The sequence below is a fragment of the Miscanthus floridulus genome, chromosome 6, assembly GCF_019320115.1.
Source record: "Miscanthus floridulus cultivar M001 chromosome 6, ASM1932011v1, whole genome shotgun sequence".
Lineage (NCBI taxonomy): Eukaryota > Viridiplantae > Streptophyta > Magnoliopsida > Poales > Poaceae > Miscanthus > Miscanthus floridulus.
In genome coordinates, this window is record NC_089585.1 from 18,338,085 (window position 1) to 18,357,131 (window position 19,047).

Consider the following 19,047-nt stretch of genomic DNA (forward strand, 5'->3'; position numbering starts at 1 on the left):
TAGTCTACCCTGAGACTGGATAGCATGCAAAACATCAGTTGGTACTGGTAATGGCATACCATAACACAGGTACTGGCATGGCATCAACCGATGTGGGCATAGCATGTCTATCTCCCTGGTCATCATCTGAATCGTCCGAATCACTGCTAACTACATCACCGATCCTGTCCTCCTCCTCCTGCTCCTCCTCTTCCAGTTCAAACTCGTTCACATCAAAGTTATTGCTTATACAGCCTACTTGACTTGAATGAAACTGCTCCTGCGTCAACTGACCGTCCAAATCCATGTTACCCTGGGTTGCTTCCCCTTCGATCCCCAATTCTTGCTCATTGCCTCCAACACCGTCAATGGACGGCTCGTCCAGGACACCCTGTATCCTGTACCCATTCTCCACCACCACCTCAGCCATGGGCACATTGGAACCTTGGAGCACCCTAGTGTAGAGGGTCCAGTGAGTAGGGTCGCGCAAGGGCATCAGGACATAGTGTGCCCTAGTCTTCTCAGTATCAAACCTCCCATTCAGTATGAAATCACCGCCAAACTTTACATTCAAACGGACACAAAGGTCGTTGAAGCTAGAAGGTTTATCAAACCATTCTAATTCTTCTTCCATGTTCTCAAACAAACCATCTTCTCTCCTAACACTTCCTCCGTAAAAAACTCTAACACAATAATTTATCTACAAAAGTATTTCAAGAAACTTCATTAAGTCGTCGAAGTCGTCGTACGTACTGTCCATAGTAATATTAATACCTATTCTGACTATAACTATACTAACTAATATAATATTAACACCTATACACGACAAACTACAACAACTAATTATACTAAATACAATAACTAACTAGACTCACTAATTGTACTAACTAACTTTACTAACTATACTAACTTACTATACTGCCTATACTAACTAACTTTAATAACTATGCTTTATTAACTATACTAACTTTACTTATTATACTAACTTACTATACTAACAATGTCGATTCAATCAATAAATACACAAGGGGAGTACCTCGCGGCAGCAGCATGTGCTCGTCCTCACGGCAGTAGCGTGCGCTCGTCCTTGCGGCGGTGGCGCGCTAGACCGGGCCGAGAGGCGGGTGGTCGCGGGGGGCGCGGGTGCTGGCCTCGACGGTGGTGGCGAGTGGACGCGCGATAAAGAGAGGGGCGTGCGACAGTTAGGAGCGGTGTACAGCGGCAGCACGGCAGTGAGGGCGGTGGCGGCATGGTGGGCGCGGCAGTGAGGGCGGTGGCGGGCGCGGCGGGCGTCCGTGGCATGGCGGGCGTGGCGCGCCGGCGTGCGTGGCGCGGCCGGCGCGGTGAGCGGCGGGCGTGGGCGGCGGGCAGGGCGGTGGCGTGGCGCGGCGGCAGCTCTGCTTCAAACGGGTCGCGTGAGAGAGAGATGGGAGCGAGGCCGGGCCGCAGGCCTATACAAGGGGCTGCCGCGCTGTGATACGTGGCGCGGCAGGCCTGACGCGCCGTGATCGGTGGCGCGGCAGAGCTGGGCCACGTCACCGGTCAGCGGCCCTGGTCGCTGCCACGTTGGCAGTCTCGCCGCGCCCCCATGCATGGCGCGGCAGCTTGAATTCGCCGCGCCGTGCGAATAGGCACGGCAAAAAGTGTTAGATTAAAAAAAAATAAACAGTGTCAGTTTTAAAAATAGTTTGAAAAAAGTGTTAAAAATAAAAAAAATACCCAGGGGGAGCGATTGTCTGCGTCGTCTTGGCGCCTTGTCTCGTCAGACTCCCGCCATTTTTTTTCTCCGGACTCGCGCCTTTTCTGTCCGTGCGATGCTGTTATTGTTTTTTCTTAAAGCGAGCACTTGCGACCCCAGCCCCGATCTCTGAACTCGTGGACATAATTTTTGTTGGGGGGTGTTTAGTTCCACCAAAATGCAAACTTTGACACTATGCAAAAAGAAGATTCTCTGTCACAACAAACTTGCGGTATATGTATGGAGTACTAAATGTTGACGAAATCAAAAACTAATTGCACAGTTTGGTTGTACTTTGCGAGACGAACGTTTTGAGCCTAATTAGTCAACGATTGGACAATTATTACAAAATACAAACGAAATGCTACATTGTGCTACAGTAACCTACAGTGAATTTGCCGGCGCCAATTCGGAGCAACTAAACGAGGGCTTGATTGCGTGTGGACATGAAGTAGGAGAAGACGCGTCATTCATTCCTAGCAGGCCAATCTTCTTCCCTTCTACGACCGCCCAGCAAACAATTTCTCGCCGTTTTTTCTTTCCTTGCTTGCTATAGTACAACGCTATATTTTTATTTTCTTCATGTGGTACCTTATCCTCCCTTCGTCAGAGCATCTTCAAAAGACTTTCTTAAATTCACTCTCTAAATTATCATGTGGAGAGCAATTTAAATAAAAATCACTCCTATATCTTTTTATCCCTCAACAACTTCTTTTATATATTATACGTATTCCAGAGTTAATCTCTGGCTCTTGTAATATTTGAAGATCTGTTTAGAGAAGTTATTAGAGGACATTTTTTACCAAAATTTTTTATTACTTAATCTGACTCTTGCAAAATTTGGAGATCTATTTTTTTAAAAAAACTATTTGAGAACATTTTTTACTATAAAATTTCTATTACTTTAATAAGAAAGGGTATAGAAGGACATGCTCCGTGTGACACTGTACTACTAAACGATGCTAATTCAAACACAACATGGGACGTCGACTTGGTGAAGTTGATTTTTTGGCCAGTTGATGCAAACCGGATCCTGCAGATCCCACTCACCCCGAGAAGAGATGACTGTAGTGTTGCATGGCAGTTATAATAGGAACCGGATGTTCTCGGTGAAATCAGCTTATCATTGCCAATGAAAAAGTAAATATGGACCAAGAACTCAGACGTTATACGCTAGTGGTGCAAGTAGAATATGGAAATTAGACCTGCCTGGTAAAATCAAGATCTTCGGTTGGAGAGCTCTCCACGGTTTCATTCCATGCAAGGTTGTTCTAGCTAATCGACACATTAGCAACACTGGAGGGTGTCCAGCATGTCAAAATGGGACGGAAGACATTAAACATGTGATGTTCACTTGTGACCGAGCAAAAGTAGTATGGAGATCGATAGGAATTTGGGACAAAATCACTAAAGGCTGGTATCTCTGGTGGGAGAGACGGCAGTTCGTCCATGGTGAGAACATCCAAAGAGCACCAAGATCGGGATTGTCCATTGTCGCTCTAACAAAGAGTTACAAGCTGGCAACAATTAAGAGCACCAAAGTAAGACAGGGTTGCCAGAAACCTTTGGAGGGCTCAGTGTGGCAGTTTCATTAACGAGGACTTTCGCATTGACTCTGACTATGGCGATAGTGACGATAGTGACAGTCAAAGTGGAGGCTCTGAACCTAATGAGAGGGGGAAACTAATTGCCTCTATTGGTGAGCCAGCTAGCCATCTGCTGTCGATCTGTCTATGTGTGTTTTTTCTTTTCAATCCTGCTTGCTTAAGTTTGGCTTGACTTCTTGTTTGCAGCTAACAGTTTGCCGTGTCATGGGATAATGTCGCTGCTGTTTGAGACGCCCTCTGGCTTCGCACTTTGCACTTTTTCTGGGGTTTACTGCCACCTAACCGATAGTGTGGATGTAATGTTCTTTCTTCCAACCTTTGTTAACGATGTCCTTGCTTGTTCATGTGGTCTATGCCAATGACTTAATTTTCTATTCCATCATTTGTCTCCCTACAGAATATCTGGGCAGAGTTTGGAGATCCCCTCCGGGCAAGTTTGGAACATTAGCAACACTGGAGGGTGTCCGGCATGTCAAAATGGGACGGAAGACATTAAACATGTGATGTTCACTTGTGACCGAGCAAAAGTAGCATGGAGATCGATAGGAATTTTGGACAAAATCACTGAAGGCTGGTATCTCTGGTGGGAGAGACGGCAGTTCGTCCATGGTGAGAACATCCAAAGAGCACCAAGATCAGGATCGTCCATTGTCGCTCTAGCAAAGAGTTACAAGCTGGGAACAATTAAGAGCACCAAAGTAAGACAGGGTTGCCGGAAACCTTTGGAGGGCTCAGTGGCCGGGGGGAGTGGGGGGGAGAGAGAGAGCAGCGTCACACGGCTTCATCCCCTATCTAGTGGACGCACCCATGGCAAAAGCTTACACGTTAAAGGAGGGGCTGCTGCTAGCACAACATTCGGGATGCAACGGACTAATCGTCCATTCCGATTGCATGGAGGTTCCTCGGCAAATTTAGCTGCCGCTATGTATGATGAATGTAAATATTGTTTGGAGCAGATTTTAGACGGTCTCGATCGAGCATTATAGCAGGGAAGCAAATCAGACAGTACATGAGCTAGCTAGGAGAGGCATGCAAACGAAATATGTAATTGTATTTGGGACGATGAACCCCTATTTTATCATCTTATTTGCTTATTACTCTCCAACTAGGAGTGTATACCACCACGGTGAGGGCCTCTACTCCAGAGTGCTATGTGCCTATGCCTACGCTGCACGTGGCCAGCGCTGCACTTGTGGATTTCGTCAACACGAGTGACCCTCCTTAGGTTCATCATCCTTGATTTGCTCTAACCAATGACATGTGTCACACTTGTGCCCAATTAAGGTGACGAAGGATCTGTGGGTGGGAACTGCTGTGTGCTGTCCTGCTTCAGATCGAGACTGGTGGGAGAGGGAGGCGGTGAAACTCAACGGTGGTGAACGGGGGATTTGGGGCCCCGCCCTACCGAACCCTCGAATCGTCCCTCTAAGGGCAAGGAAATATCTTGCCGAGCAGCCTATCTTATTAAAATGTTCCATAGCCTCGCTTCCCGCTGAACACGCAGGTTCAAATAAAACTCGATGACGATGAAATGGCACCTGGATGACTGCATTTCATACTGAAACTAAACCAATCCGGTGACATGTACTGCACATACAGATCATGCAGTCGATCGTTGAACGTTACAAGGTCAGCTGTAGCCATTTTGTGAGCACCGGCCATAATAATAATTAAACAAAGAAAAGAATGAAAACAACTGTACATTAGGCACAAGGGGAGCAGCAGGGCCCAGTGCGCCACAGAACACGAATGGTGGCAAGCCTGCAGAATCTACACCACCTGGAAGAGAGAAACGGTCACAGACGAAAACAAAGCAGGCAGGATACAGCAACGAGCGCAATAATAATTAGAAAAAAGAGCTTGCGGTTGTAACCTTGGTTGAGGTAACACTTTCGTTACCACCGGAGAGGATCAGCACCAAGTTGCACTAAAGTTCCCACAATATGCACATCCACGAGATCCTGACACAAGCAGACGACAAATCAACAATAAACCATGTATCACGATGCAACGTGAAATTTGTGCGCAGCACAAAATGTGTGGGGCAGCATTAAGTGGAGAGAACCATGTGCTGTGGTTGCACTTCAACTCTTCAATACAGCATGCCAGAGAATGGACACCGATGAATACAAATACAACCATTCTGACTAAAGGTAGTTTGTGGCTGGGTGATCTGACAGCAGTTTATTTGCTCCATTCGATCTAATACACATGATAAGATCATTCCATCTGTTCTTTCCATATTTAATGATTTAAGACTTGTATAATAAGCCTACTAAGAGAAGCAAATAGTGACCACATAACCTGGGGAAAATATGCCTATTGCTACCCAACTACATCTTTTTGGCAGGCAAACTAACCATTACAAGTTTGAAGTTTGTGAACAACGAACATAAAGAACAAAGGGGGTACTGGGGAAAAACAAAGATGCCAATCTTTCCGTATTCTAGAATCAAACAAGGCATATAAATAATCCAAACCTTTGAACATTGTTCCTTGGAAAATGGACTCAATCATAAAAGCTGATGGTCGTTTGCCGAAGAACTTCAGAAGTTCGGTCAAGGCTATGAGATGCCACCTATCACACAAAAAAGACATGTATCTCATTTATAATCAAGGTGCAAATTCCAAATAACATCAAGTCAGGAAGTGAGCCTAGCTCAACTGGTTGGGTGGAAGTGTGGTCGTGCACCCAACCACCCAGGTTCAAGTCCTCTCTAGGCTTGAATTTGGGTGCAAATTTTCTTAATGAAAAAAACGCCTAGTTCCTCCTAAGTTGGGTCTCGTTTTTTTCCTAATAAAACATCAAGTCGAGAAAGCATAGAGGAAAGGGTGTGGACTGATTACCAGATACGTCAGCGCTGTGTATCTTTCTTGACTTAGATATAAAGGCTTTCCTCTCTGCATTTCATGATCCTGCATCCAAAGTTCCAAACATCCCAGAAAGGTAAAGAGCATAAGCTCACATTGTCATGAAAGAATGCTCACTTTCCTCAATGCACAGTTTCAATCGTAGGAGTTTCACTTATTCTTTGCTTATTCTTGAGGTTAATATATATACAGGTGGTAGTTTATGACTAGATACAAATGATAAGATCCATCACATCATCCATTGATGGTCATTCAGATGATCTGAAATCAGTTTCACTTGTTATTGTTCTCGAGGAAAAATCAAACATCCTAAAGATTTCACATATGGGACATTTTATTTCATGTTCACAATAGAAGCATGCATCTGATTTTGAGGCCAAATGAACTTCTGCTGTGTGGCGGAGAAGCTCAAGTGGGTTCATCAGCAGGAGGTAAAATTTCAAGCGGAGAATGTAACAAGCAGCTATAAGTCCATATAAGAATAACAAAACATTAGGAAATTAAGCAATACCTCCTCTCCAAAAGCATCAAGGTATAGAGACGGCCAAAAGGCCAGACGAGCAGATCGCTGCAACAGGATTGTTGTTTTCTGCACAGAAGACCATCAAAATTGAAGCATATTCACATAAGAAAGAACAGAGGACGTTATACTGGACATAATAGTATCATGTGTAATGAGCTAGGGTGGTTCTTTGTTATTTGGGGTTTCTCGTGCCCCTTTTCTTCTTAATATAAAAGATATGCAGCTCTCCTGCATGTTCAAGGGGAAAAAAAAGTACTGAGCTAGTACGTACCCTCACTAGAAGAAATATGCCAATACCAGCACCACATTGCAATGCATGATTCTGGCATTTACCAGTCCTACAAACAAATAAAATTAGGACAGGCGTTTGATAAATTATGGCACAACACAAGGTAATAGGAACTTTTACAAGCAAAGTTCTATCACCTGCAGCATGGTTTCCAACTAGGCGAACATAGTTTGCCACAAAGCAAACACAGTGCCGGTTCATCAGGCACTGAGCCACAATCAGGGCATTGCATCTTGACATATCTAGATGGAAAAATAATAAGCCATCAGTTCCAGGAAAAAAGGCGGAGCTCGCATAAAATCTCATCCCAGCTTAGAAGAACCAGACCAAACCTTTCTAGGAGAACCTGGTATACATCTGGTAGTTGCATCAGCCTAAATGGAACTGCAGGGGTAGAAAAGAGAGTGCCTCTATATTTACGGGGATTGTAATCTTCACAGAAATGTTGAGACCATTTTAAGGCCAGCATGTGTACAGATTCATCTTGGAGAATCAGATCCAGCGACTGAATCTGAAACAGGTCTTCCAATTCTCTTAATCCGTTCAGTTCCATTGCCAGTGAAGAACTGCCGTCTTGTGTGCTATTACTCAAGTAAAGATGTGATCCTTCCCAAATATTGGAACCGTCATACAAGGGCGATGTGGCAGACGATCTTAGCAGCTCCCAAAGCAATGTACATCTCCGAAGATACGGATATGTTAATCTGCGGACCATGTCTTTTGGATGACAAGAGGGATCGATATATTTGGATACAAAATACTCTCTGGCAATATCATATCCTGACATTGTCTTGCAAACATCATTAAGAAGGCAGTCATTGAAGTTTGATCGATCAAAAGTTTCCTCCCCGTAGCATGTTATCAGGGCCTACATCAAAATCATGTAGTTGCAAGCTATAAATTGTTCTTGAACAGGAGCACATGGAAAGCAACTATTCACATGCCTGAACCATGAACATGCTTCAGACCCTCTTAACAACATCACTACTATTCATGCCTTACATATACTTATTCTATTTTCTCTTACTTTTGCCTTTTTGTTGATAGCTCATGTTGGGTTTTAGCTCTAGCCTACCCCAATGTGCTTGGGACTAAAAAGCTTTGCTGATGTTGAAACAGCTAAGAATTAATACAACTAACATACAAACTGCAAACATAAAGAGGAAGCAATGCAAAACAGCATACCTGAATGGCACAAACAACATAGAACAGATGGACAAAAGGGATGAAGAATTCAGCAGATGACAGAAACTGAACAGGCAGACAGAAAAGTGCTGACATCAAAGAAGAAAATGGATCTTGAGCAAGAACTGGATCAGCACATTGTTTCCAAAATTGGATATCAGGGAAGAGGCCCCCCTCACTGGCTGGATCAACCATCGATGGCAAAGAGCCTGAGTGATAACAAAATAAACATTCCATAAGTGATCAGGAGACATGATTTAATCAAATGTAAGCATTTTATGATAAATACATTATTAGAACTAAGCAAGAAAAATGACTTTACATTAGGCCACATCTACTTTCACAGACAATCGGCCTGTTCGCTGGTTGGTTTCTGGGCTGGTTTGGACTGGCTGGTGCTGGTTTATTGTGAGAGAAAAACAATGTTGGCTGGCTGGTTTGGGCTGGCTGAAACCAACAAGCGAACATGCTGAATATAATAGAGCCTTCTTGACAGGTACACAACCTACAAGACCTGGTATGCACCCTTTTGTTTTATTTTTCATTTAATGAATGCTTCGGTCTTTATGAAAGTATCTTGAAACCTCTTTACCTAAGCATTTGTTTTACAAACATAAATTGAGAAGATGTCATGATGTCACAAAGTGTGGGATGCAAATTTAAAGGTAATAAGCTTTTATTGGTGACTTCAAGCAAATGTAAGTAAGCCTAGACCAGAATTCTTCGCTTTGCATGTCAAATCAACTCAAGGATCTTGGTTAGATAAAAATATAAAACTAACAACAACCACCAATACAAAAAAAAAAAGGAAATACAACATTAGGACTTTCATAAGGGAAAAATAGTATAATTATAATAAATAAGATAAGAACTGAAATAACTAAAAAGGTTCAGTTATATTGCCTGCTGTGCTGTAAACAAATCAGCACAATAAAGCAAACAAGGCAATGGTAACAAAAGCAAAAAGAAACCTGTTAAATATGTTCTAAGACAGAAACTGTTACAATTAACCAGCACAACGCAAACAATTATGCCCAGTATGCCAATCAGCAAAAAAAAAGGGAAAGCAACAAGACAATACTAACACTCCAAACAAGCAATTATAATCCGTTCTACAACAGAAATAGTAACAATTAAGAACCAATTTATCATTATAATCAGCTCAACAGAAACAATAACAATTGAGTACCAACATATTGCTCATAAGGTCACTTTATAGTATATAAAAATCCCTGGAGTCCACTTGTTTTATAAATAAATCATAATTTTTATCAAAGCCCCACTGAAAGAAATAGAAAGCTCATGATATTCGTTTGGAAGTGGAAATAAGAAGACACTCCAAAACGAGGGAAAATAGTATCTAGATGCAGGGAAATACATTAAACAAGGTAAAGGAACAGGATGAGCTATACCTTTTCGCTTAGTGGCATTCAATTTCAGAATGTCTTTATAACCCGAAATACAAGAGCAAATAGAACCTGCTAATAGTTGGATACCTTCAAACCTCAGAAGAACCTCAAGACGATTCAAATTCCGTGCAGAGTGAGCAGCATGGAACAAGAGGGACAATATGAACCCACTTGATGAATTAAGTTCACCACGCAAAGACTCCAAGCAGGACTTCGATTCAGCAGAGTGGCTTGACATCCTACCACGAGAAGCGATTTCTGTAGATACCAGAGAGTATCTTAGTGTATCCCAGAGAAATAAGGATGGGTTGAGCCTCTTAGATGGTGAAAAACTGCTGTGACTGCGAGGATAGTAAAGCATAGCCAATCTTCGAATACAAGGATCAAGGGCTGGATTTGTAGTTTCATTAAGCTTCCCAGATATAGCTTTTAAAAACTTGCTTTCTCCAACGATTTTTCCAGCACTTTCAAGAAGAGATAGTGCGCGAGGAAACTGTAAGCAATTTCTATTCACATCTGATGTAGTTGTAACAACATGAGGTGTCAAGGTTTGAACAAATGGTCTCACCATCCTTGATGTTTTACCAGAGAAATCAGGTGATGCTGGAAGAATGGAATTTGCAAATCTGCGACATACTGGACAAAGCAATTCTCCCTGCAAAAAGAATTGCCTAAGCAAAGGATCAACAAAAACAAAAAAAAAGTCAACTTTATAAACACAAATATATACACATACCAGATCAGGATCAACTATATGACCACCTTCAAAACCAAGTCTCCGGACATATCTGTAAATAAACAAATGTGTAAGTTACTGCAAACAGATATAGACTCAAATCAACAGAAGTTTTCCAGCCAGTAATACGTATAATCATAAGTTATGTAGGCCTCCTAATAAATAGTAAGTTTCTGCTTTCCAGGTCGCGAACACTAAATAGGTATCCTATTAGAGTGTCATAAATAAAGAAGTCCACCATATACCATATTTACAATTTTGCCATCAAACAAGTCAATTTCATTCCATGCCATAAGAACTTTAATTTTTTTATTTAAAAAAAAAACATGGCATCTGGCAAAACAGCATGGAGAGAAAAAGTTTTAGAATAAAGATGCTGGAGTGAAACCTGACTAAATTAATTGTAAATCGTGAAACTAGGACTTATTAGATGGCAAACAATCAACTATACCACACAAATTAAATGAATCATCTAAAGGTTATAAATTGACCATTTTGTGAATTTGTACTCCTACAACTGAACAATTTCCATTGAAATGAAACACCCAACCAAAAGGCGCAATGCAACATACCTATTTCCTAACTAGTAGAACTAGTTACAGTTACAAAAAGGGTATGTTATGGGGGGTGGTCCAGCATACCTTTGTTTCAAGGAGAACAAATATCGATCATGACATTCCTGATGCACGGCATGTCCACAAGAAGATATATGGATGCCATCACAATCAACAGGACCAAATCTGTTTCTTGTAGTTACAGAGGCAGAAGATTTTGAGGCTACATCGTACAGAGAAGAATGGCGGTGTTTTGCTGAAAGGCAACTAACATATGTTCCCAGCACTGAACGCTTGGGGCTTCTAGTTCTCTTGGTATCAACTGTGATGTTTGAAGTATTTGATGGCAACATTTGGTCACTATCCTGAATATGTGCATTGCTGGATCCAAATAGATCATTTAAAATAGAACTGTAAATGTCAGCCTCAATTGCCTCAAGCGAGACATTTTCATCTGCAGTGCTGTTGCTATGCCCAGTTGGGAAAGATGATATATATCTAATCAGTGGATGTTGCTCATTAGAAAAATCAAGAAAGGCATCAACCTCCATGTTGTCTATATCAAATGATGGCACTACTGTTGTATCATTGACAAGTTCCTCAGAAGTTGAAGAACCAGATACTGAGGAATCGGCTGAGTCTTCCCTTTTGACTGATACAGTCTTGTTTACTTGAGCTGGATTTTCCCAGGATGGATTACCCGTCTCAACAAAGGTTGCAAGTCGAGATTTCTGAATTAACACACATGAAAGTTTATTCTATGGTACTTTAACATATATATCAGCATAACAAAAAGAAAAATAAGTAGAATTAACATGTGTTTTAAATATAGGTCAGAAAACATCATATCATACACCAAAATACTGCAGAAAGAACAATCACTACTTTAAGAACCTATGAGGCATCACAAGATAAAGCAAGATGTTGTCAAGTCAACAGTGATTACCTGAAGAAGGATTAAGTAGCAGAGAGGGCTTTTGGAATCTGAGTCCCGGCACAGAGAGCAAACTGGTAGGGACTCCTCAGACACAACTCCAGTTGAACTGGACACATCTGTCTCCAACATAGTAACATCATGCCCCTCATTTTCTGATGACTTCATACTTTCAGCAAACTTGGACTGCTCTGCCCTCATTTTCGCCTAAATAAATATGGTACAACAGAACAAAATTGTGCTTAGTGTAAGTTAGGAGAGGCCAAAAGTCAACAAGTTTTTTTAGGAAAATCAGCAAGTAGCTTCAGAACCTAAGAATGAGCCAAGTGCAGAGTGTAGGCATTAGATGGCTGAAAAAACAAATAAACATCTAACTAGGGAAACCACAGAACTAGCACCTTGTAAATTATAATAAAGTGATAAAGTTCTGTATTTTCCGTAAACCCATCTACAAAGATCTCACAATTAACTAAGGGTGGAATTTGAGACAAGTCAAAAGGATAATTAAAGTATTAAACTATGTAAATTTTGCAAATAAAGGTCTTACCATAATTGCAGCTTGGCGTTGGCGTGCTTTTGCTTTCTTTTCCATGGAATCTGAAGAAGATTCTAGGCTTTCTTTGGTACTGGTATGATTAGGTGTAGAAGGCACTATATGCGGTGCCATTTGTCTCAATAGTAACCATGCACTCCTTACTTAACTTGGCAAACTTCTTTAATAAGATTTCAATGAGAGATGGGATATTGCAGTACTTGGATCCAGAAAAGGTGGCATCATTCTCTTCTTTGTATTTGTGCATTAACGAGACAAGCAGAGTTAACATGCTTTCTTTCTTTACTTTGTCAGACACTGGGGAAACTAGTTCAGTGGAGTAAGTCAAGATGGGGAAAGCCTCTTCTGCAGATGACAGAACAACCCATGATTCATCATCATGCTGCACCACGTCCATGCCATACTGACCAGCATGTATCTGTCTTTCAGATTCACATATATCAAGTGCCAACCAAAGCAGATGCAAACCCGTCACAAGAACATTATCAGGGGCACGTGATGCCGATGATGCATCACTGTAAACAGCATAAAAAAGAACGGCACGAACAATCTGAAGGACAGCCTTCGAGGTTGCAATGTTAGAAATACTTCTGAGGGGGTTAAAAACATGAGTCCACCGAGGTAGCTGAGCATTAAGGGCAGAAATTTTGCAGAAACGGTAATATCTCTCCTCAGCAATTTGCAATTCCCTAGAATTCCAGCGGGGGTGATACAGGTCCAATTCCTTCCAGCATGATTTGTGAAGTACATACTTACCCTGTGATAATGTTTTATGTTAATCCTCCAATTTTAGGATTATTTTCAGAAACACGTTATAGAAATTGAAGGACAGTACCTGCTTCATGCCAGATGGATTAGAATAAGCTGCCAGCGAATCCAGAACATTTTGAAGTTGGTCACTTGACGAAAGATCGCGAGGAAGAGACTTAACAATTTGGCTATGAGTGGCGTCTCCAATAGCTAACTTGTAAATCAGTTCTCTCCTCAAGTTGTCTGCTGTGGAAAGCCCACAAAAACGACGCTCTTTAACCAATTGTATAAGAAAAGTCAGCATTTCTTGCATTAGAACTGACTCAAACCTGAAAACAAGATATTATCAGAACCTAAATGTGGCATAACATAAATCTTCAGTTTTAAGAAAATGTAAGTAAATGATTAGTCTATGGATAAGACAAAAAAGCAAGCAAGGAGCCAAGGACACTGTGTTTCCTTAGACGTTGTTTTGATGTCATGGATTACGGAGACCAAATTGAATAACAAAGACCTCGTCAACACCTTAGATAATTTTGAATTTGAATACAACTAAATGCTATCTCCGTTCTTTCATGAATAAAGATTTTTTTTAGGGGCCACTTGAGTTTTCCAGCAAGCAAGCCTCGCCTAGCGTGGCTGGGCAAGCCAAACCTTGCCAGCCCGAGGTAAGCTTGCCAACACGGAACCCGAGGTAAGCTTGCTGAGAATCCAAACGCCTTGCTTGTTCCAAGTTCTTGCTCAGCAAGATAACACAGTGCCTGGCAAAGATATGTTTTTGACTAATAGTTTCCCTAACATAATGCCAATTAATAAAGTTAATACTTTTTGTGAAGACAATATTCATGTAGCATAGCATACCATGATGATCTTAAACAACTAACTAATTTTAGAAAGTTTGATGGCACAGATTCCAGGACTTCATACAAAAAGGAAGGGAGTGACTGCCATCAATGGACATATAATTTTGGGATTTCACGGAAACAAGTGCGGCTCGTTTATAACAGATTGAGTACATGGTATCCTACTTTCCTGCTAACCAGGTTATGGAGACACTAAAACTTCTCGTGTACTCCCTCTGTTCAGAAGTCCTAATTGTTTTAGCCTCACGCACAGAGACCAATGGCTGCTGTTTACTTAACTCACCAATGGCTGTTCAGTTTCCCAAAATAACCACGCGCTAACACAGACGAAAGTCTCCCGCTCAGCTCCTGGCCCGCACATGCCTCTCTCCCAGACTCCAAATTGCACCGGCCACACGACATCAAAACCGGCCAGCGCGTACAGCTCCAATTGCATCTCCCGCACGCGTATAGATCGATCAAATATTGATCAGTTTTGCAACGGCTCAAAAATCTACCGCGATCGATGAAAATTAAGAAGCCTCGCTCTCGGACTCGTGTCCTGGTGATCGTCTTCTTTGTCGCATGAATCTGGTGCCCAGTTCAATCCACGAATGAGCTCATCCTCAGCACCAGCGGTGAATCGCTGGTTATCCATGGCTTGCAGCGGCGCGTTTGCACGGAGGAGTGACACAGCGGCACAGCAGCGCGGTGAAGCGACTCGGCGTTACGACGGCGCAGGAGCATGGCAGCAAGGCGGAGCCTGCGGGCCACGGCTTTGTTGCTCTGCGTCTGTGGATTAACAGAATGACAAACGGAGCAGACAACAGATCCATATAAGAGGATAACAGGAGGGCAGTGCAGTAATGAACCCGCAGTATATACGAGGCGTTGCATGCCCGCGAGACTGAGAAAAGACGGGAGGACCACCTAATACGATGAATACTTTTGAAAAAATCCAATTTGCTCAGATAACATGGACTTCTGAACGGAGGGAGTACAACTTAACAAGGATTTATCCCAGTTTCCTACCAACCAGCTTCTGGAGGAAATAAAACTTTCTGAGCATCCCAGTGCACTCTTATAGCATCCCAGTGCCACAACCTTAAATTTCTTCATGGAGCATATATACTTCAAATTTGAAAATGGAAGCATTGAAGTAAAGACTTCAAACCAAACCATTCTCTGACAACATACCAAGCTGAGTATCAAGTTCCAAAATGGCAGAAACAAATGAAATGGTTGTGATTGTTCCTTTTTCGTGTTGACAGAAAATCTACTGACAGAAGGAACACTGTCTAGCACCCAAGGATAGAACAAGCAATACATAGCCACACAAGATGTGAAGATGCAAGGCAGATGGAATGAGTTGTGCTAACTTTTGTCACCATCATACTTCACTTAGTACTCCCTCCGTCTTGTAAAATAGTGCATTCTAAAAAATTTAAGACAACTTAAGGGAACACTCAAATGACGCATGTATCCATGGATTATTCCAATTAAGGAGTTTCTCCTCAAATTATTGTTTCCTTTTTCACAAATTTTGCCAAATCTATACATAGCCATTACATAGAATGCATTATATTTCAGTACAAATTTTAGAAAGTCACAATGCACTATATTTCAGGACTGAGGGAGTCGGTAGTGATGGAAACAGAAGTGACCACAACAAACCATAAATACTATACATGGAAGGTAATGCCATAAATAAATTGAAGAAAAAATACAAAGCAGAAACAGAAACAGACAAGCAGCTTTGGGCTTACTCGTTTTGCTCTGCAAGTCCCAAATCCGTATAACTGGACAAACCAAATCGCTCTTGAATTGTCCGCACAAAGAACTCTGGAGAAGATAGGGCAGCACAGCATTGAAGCAGAAACAGATCTGACTCCAAACCTTGTTCAATCCTGAAAATGGGGGCAACAAGATAACTTCAGCACTATTATTTGAAAATTGAATTGAAATGAAGTCTAATATTTGAACATTGAATTGACATCAGGCCTCTTTGAACATTGAATTGACATGAGATCATTATGGAATTACCATTGCACAGAGCGGTACCACTCGGCACTCAGGATAGCTGCATCACCGTTCTTGCGCCACATTCCAGCACTGCACTTGTGCGCAAAATACTCTCACTCTCAGTGGATGCTCCATAACAATAGAAGCAAACCCATAGGGCTCATAACCTCTAAGTATCTGAGAAAAGAACTCATTGGATTGCACATCTGAGTGTCCATCCTCTCCAAAACATTTCTTCATTGCCTTCCGCAATAGTAGCGAAAGCATACGGTGCAAAGGGATATGGAAAGATGTTTCTTGTGAACTGACATCAAAGACAACATGAGGCCATTCTCTTGTATTGAGTATTCCTAGTTCCTCGATTCTTGAATCTGGATGAGCATACAAAATGCTACCATCAGTCAGAGTATAAGTAACTGCATCCTCAGGGTGCAACTGTACATCTGTAGAACTGCCGTCATGCATCTTCCCTTTGCCTGTAATGTTACTAACCGGAGGCAGACGTTCTTGGTCAATCTGCATCCGGTTGTCTTGACCTTGAACAGGAGAACTAGATGCCTCATAATAATCTGCAGTACAATCTGTTTGTGATCCTTCATTTATCTTGATGCCTATCTTTGTATTTGAACTGTTTCCCTTAAGAGAACTCAACGGGTCTTCAAGCAAAGCCATAAAATTGTGAGAATCACTGCTGCTAGCATCAAGGGATGACAGTTTGCTCCTCAGAGCTATATCATTTTCCAGCCAGAGCCAACTTTCAATAGCTTTCAGGCATTGAAGAATTAACCAGGCAGCAGGTGATGGCAATCCACAGCACAAAGAGCTGTCTCTGCTGCTTAAATTGGATACAGAACTCTCCTGGGAGACCCTCCCAACTTTTGCATGCCGCTGATTTTCAGCACTTTCCACCCCTTTTACCGCAGTGGAGCAAACTGTCACATCAGTTGATTCATGTTGATCAGGAGGAGAAAATGATCCCCTCATCATAAGATTCTGGACAATTCCAAGATAGTGCCCCAGCACAAACGGCGCAGATAGATTCTCGTTCTCATCTTCAGCATGAATACTTGTCACTCTCTTCTGAGGATCCATTCCTTGCACAAGTGATAAGAGCTTAATCCATGACCTAGTTAGATCAGGCCTCTCATAAGCAACATGCTTAGAAACCTCTTCATGACTCAACACATAGCTTGTATCATCCAGTAATCGGATAGAAGCATCAAATAAATTCCCCCATTTGTTTGTCTGCAAATAACAAAGTGAAAAAGGGTATCCTATGACCATAAGAAAGTAAAGTTGCACTCTACAAGTCACAATGCATTAAGTTGACATATAAAATGACAGAAGTGTAGTCAATCTTTCTTATTATGAATATTTTTCCAATCCAATGCCACATCTCAAAACAGAAACCAACAAGGGTCTGGTCCTCAAATGTTTATGATTCATCCAATTCATTCATTCCCAGTTATCTGAGTGGCTATGCTATTTATTATGCTAGAAATAAGCAGGACAGATGCATAACTAAAATAATCTTTAGTCAGCCTAGAAGCTAGTTCACATGAGCATTAAATTCTTTGAGCCATAAAAAGCAGAAACAAAAGCATACCTGTAAACAACCATCTTCACCGATGCAAGAGAGAAACAGATCTATCAAGCATCCAAGGAGGACACCCAACAAATCAAGCTCGCGCACAAGCCTTGGAGTCAATGTAGGCACAGTGAATATTTGCACAGAAAAAGTTGTCATCAGTGGATAGTCTTCCAGTAGTGAATCATTACAGCTTTTAATAACTTCCTCAAATGTGATAGGGTAGTAGTGTATGAAAACCTTGGCAAACTCATACTTAAAAGCAGGGTCACTGATAAGCTTCAGTAGAAACTCATGCAATTTTCTGGCAACCTTCTTGTCAAGAAACCTGTCTGACCTTATTAATGCATCTAACATATCAGGGAACTCACGGATCCTTAGGGACAGAAAACTAAGAAGGTTTTCACTGCGTGTGCAGAACTCAAGCAGCATGCTAGAGATAGAAGTTGTCAACTCTTCAGCAATCCTCTTGCACGAGCTAATATCACCACCCTTTGCATGGGGTGGTTCCAGCAGACATAGCGCTTCCTTCCAGAACTGCAAGAGGGCATCCAGAACAGGTCCTACAGAACGCGCAAGCTCCTCTGGAAGAGGCTTGATCTGCTCAGCCCCCTTGTGCTTCGAGCAGAAGCCCTCACGCTTCCAAGCAGTTGCATCTCCACAGTCACAACATCCACTCCCTGTGTACATGATAGAGTAATCATGATCCTTGTGATTGCCATTCTGGAAGCACGGGACACAAATTGCACATGTGGAGTCATTCTCGCAAGTCCGGCAGCGATAAGCAACGTCATTGTGCCCCCAGACAGACCCACAGACAGCACGCTCCCCTGCATTGGAACGCTCCAGGTCATCAAGCATCTCTGCTGGTTCATTTTTGAACATCAGCCACTGCAGCCATGACAAACTCTCACTGTATGCATCGCCAATGGTGCTGCTGTTTGCGTCCTTCTTTGAGGCCTTCCGGGCCTCTGAAATGTCAGTACCTGCTGACAAGACGTGCCTCACAATATCATGTATCTGCTCCTTGTGCTCCTCCGTGTACCGGACTAGGCTTTCTTGGTGCTCTTGCAGCTGTTCTTCAGGTACTCCATAGAGAATGAGCTTCTGCAGGGAGAGGGCAATGTTGTGCATCAGCAAATTTCTAAAAAGCCCTGATGAATCGTTTAAATTAATTAATTATGAAGCGAAGCTCGCATCATTGTAACCATATAGCTGATTCTATTCAACACAGTTAACGAAGAAGCCTAGTTCTGAAGAATCTCTCATCCGTATCTTATAAACCAAAAGAAAAAAAAAAGCACATTCTTATATGAAGTAGCAATAAGAAGGAATATAACACCAAAGTGGCATCTGTAAGTATAACAACATTATATTGGAAAAAAACGCCCCCTAGCATGAAAAAACAGCACCTACCCCCTAAACTCCCTCCGCCGCCAGTTTCTATCACAGTAAACACACCAATCG

General features: G+C 42.0%; 1 pseudogene; it reads right to left on the minus strand.

The window, feature by feature from the left end:
- Positions 1-4,847: 4,847 nt before the first annotated feature.
- LOC136461795 (E3 ubiquitin-protein ligase PRT6-like) lies at positions 4,848-18,602 on the minus strand (annotated as a pseudogene).
- Positions 18,603-19,047: the final 445 nt, after the last annotated feature.